The 3,017-nt window shown below is 38.6% G+C and overlaps 1 pseudogene; it reads left to right on the top strand.

Moving 5' to 3' along the window:
* Positions 1-817: 817 nt before the first annotated feature.
* LOC120180459 lies at positions 818-2,774 on the top strand (annotated as a pseudogene).
* The last annotated feature ends 243 nt before the right edge of the window (positions 2,775-3,017 follow it).

Below are 3,017 nucleotides of genomic sequence, written 5' to 3' on the forward strand. Positions count from 1 at the left end.
TACGTGAAAGTGTAAGCTATATTTCATCTATTATAATATTAATTATGGAGATTAAAAAATTAAGTAGAGTTATATTTCAATTACGAAAAATAAATTGATTTACTTTTAAGCACAGTAAAAAATAGAAGTTTTAAAATAACACAATTTAATTACAGACCTTTTATATTTTATTTATGATCAAATTAACATGTATTTATTTAGTATTTTTTCTATAAAATTTTGACATAAAAAAAGGCAGGAAATATTATCCAAATGAAAATATGGAGTCGTGTATTTGATATACTGAAACACTTTGACTTTTGAACCGAGAGAAAAAAAACGAAACTTCGACTTAACCGTATTGCACTAAGCCGGTGGATGAACCGACCATATTCCAGTTAGGGGGAGCAAAGGACAAAACCAACCGCCGTCACACTCACAATTGATACATGTTTAACTGTTTTTCAAACACAACGAGAGAAGACCAAATTGACGAAGCTCCAGCTGGTTCATTTCACGTGTCAACCTATGGTTGGTTCGTGTAATTTTTATGCTTTTAAAGGGCGTGGCAGACAGAGAGTGGAGATTCCGCGGAAGCGCTTACCAATACAGCAAACAGTGAGAAAAAGTAAACGACTTTGCGGTTTTCGACTCTATAAATAAACTCATACTTTAAGTCCCAGTTTTCATTAGCTTTGTTTGCTTCCAAATATTCCTGGAAAGATTTGGAGTGTACGTTTCCGGCTTTTTTCCCAGGAAAATATTAGCCTCTTTGGTGGGTGTTTCTTATGTTTCTTTCTGGGAAATTCTGTTCTGCTCTAATATTTCTGGGCATAATCTGTTTTCTTTATTGGTTGAATTGTTTCTTTGGTTTTCAATGAATATCGTTGTTTTCGTGATAAGTTCTCTCTCAATTCTTAAATGAGTAGTCTTTAGTTACAGGTCAAGGTTCGTCAATTTTGAGTTCTATCAACCGATACACACACAAATGGCCATGAAGGAAAACGGGTCCATCCCAAGCCGTGCACCAGAAGAACTGAAGGCAGTTTTGAAAGCAGTGGCATCCGAATGGGGAGATATAATAAAAGACATGGAAGAATTTCTTGTCGTTAAGTTGAAGGGAGCAATGACTAACGAGGTTTTCCAGATAAACTGGCCGACAAAGCACGGTGGTCTTCATCAGAAAGTGCTGGTCCGGGTTTATGGTGAAGGTGTGGAAGTGTTCTTCAATAGGGATGATGATATTAGGACCTTCGAGTGCATGTCCGAGCATGGTCAAGGACCTAAGCTTCTTGGGCGGTTTCCAGATGGAAGGATTGAGGAATTCATCCATTCCAGGGTATCTCTCTCAATACTTTGTCTTTTTTTTTATTTATCATTTTGATATCTAATTTCTGCAATTTTCCAGATTGTACACACTGTTATTTTACTTAATGGTCTTCAAAAGTTGAGCTTAGTTTTAAGAAGAGCCTGTTTTTCTGAGAAGTTAACTGGCATAGTCATTCAAGTACCTATAAGATATTTTGACCCCATTTCTTCTTTTTGGTATTTACCAGACACTCTCCGCCGCAGACCTCCGTGACCCTGAAATATCTTCCCTTGTAGCAGCTAAACTGAGAGAGTTCCACAATCTTGACATGCCTGGTCCCAAGGATGTACTTCTCTGGAAGCGATTGAGGTACCAAATATGCATAACTAATATTTGTGCTTTTATACTCTTGAGTTGGAAGATCTAAACCCTTTATGTTCCTTACCAGGACCTGGCTTAGTCAGGCAAAGAAATTGTGTTCCCCTGAAGCTGCAAAAGAATTTGGCTTGGACGCTCTCAGAGACGAAATCAGCATCCTCGAGAAAGAGTTGTCGCAGGGCGATCAGGAAATCGGGTTTTGTCACAACGATTTGCAATACGGTAACATAATGATGGATGAAGAAACAAGAGCAATTACCTGATCGTAAGTATCTTATTCGGTTCTTATAATTTGTCAATGCGGCTTCTATACAGCACTTTCGGTTCTAGTGGCTACCATTGCATTCTTCTTGGTATCAACTTTCTTGCTGTTTCTTTCTTTTGGCCTGTTCTCAAAGGGACAGCTGCTAAATTTGTATATGAATTGAGTATATATGTTCCCTTTATGTAGGACTACGAGTATGCAAGTTACAATCCCGTTGCTTATGACCTTGCAAATCACTTCTGCGAGATGGCAGCAAATTATCATTCAGAGACACCCCATATCTTGGACTACACCATATATCCTGGTCAGTAATTGTTTCATTGACTTCTAACCGTCTGGCATTTTCGGGTCTAATTGTACCCCTTCCTTTTGAATTTTCGACAACAGATTCAGAGGAGCGCCGAAGATTCATCCGTGCATATATAACATCTTCAGGTAAATTATGTCAAAGAGTATGGGGTACAATTACATATTCTAACTGGTCTTAATTGAATGCAGGGAATGAACCCAGTGATGCTGAAGTGGAGCAGCTACTTGCTGATGCAGAGAAATACACCGTTGCTAATCATCTGTTCTGGGGCTTATGGGGAATCATCTCGGTAATCTTTTCGGCACCACCTTTCGCTTCTTTTCGATTAGCTTATCCGGCTTCGAGTTTCTTCATGGACTAATTATGGTGGGGTTGGTGTGTACCCAGGGTCACGTAAACAAAATAGAGTTTGACTACCTGGAGTATGCAAGGCAGAGGTTTAAGCAATACTGGTATAAGAAATCACTTGTTCTTCAGTCCCTGACTTTTTGATGCAGCCAAGGCAAGTTATCAGATAACAGCTATAGATATACGTAGAATAAACCTAGCCTGTTGATAGGTGCTTATTCACTGCTGGTGAAAAGCTTTTGTAAATGACTGTTGTAAGGGTTGTGCTCGTTACGTGGGCATATAATCAATACTCTTTTAAGTGTTGTTTATTTCACGATTCAAACTCTAAATAGGTGAGATGGGATGCTTGTTTGAATCTTGTGAGATTTTGCTTTTCAATTGCTTCATCAAAGTGCTTTGGGTGCTTCTGCTGGATCCAAGTTTGA

This window comes from Hibiscus syriacus, unplaced genomic scaffold (assembly GCF_006381635.1).
Source record: "Hibiscus syriacus cultivar Baekdansim isolate YM2019G1 unplaced genomic scaffold, ASM638163v2 tig00112496_pilon, whole genome shotgun sequence".
Classification (NCBI taxonomy): domain Eukaryota; kingdom Viridiplantae; phylum Streptophyta; class Magnoliopsida; order Malvales; family Malvaceae; genus Hibiscus; species Hibiscus syriacus.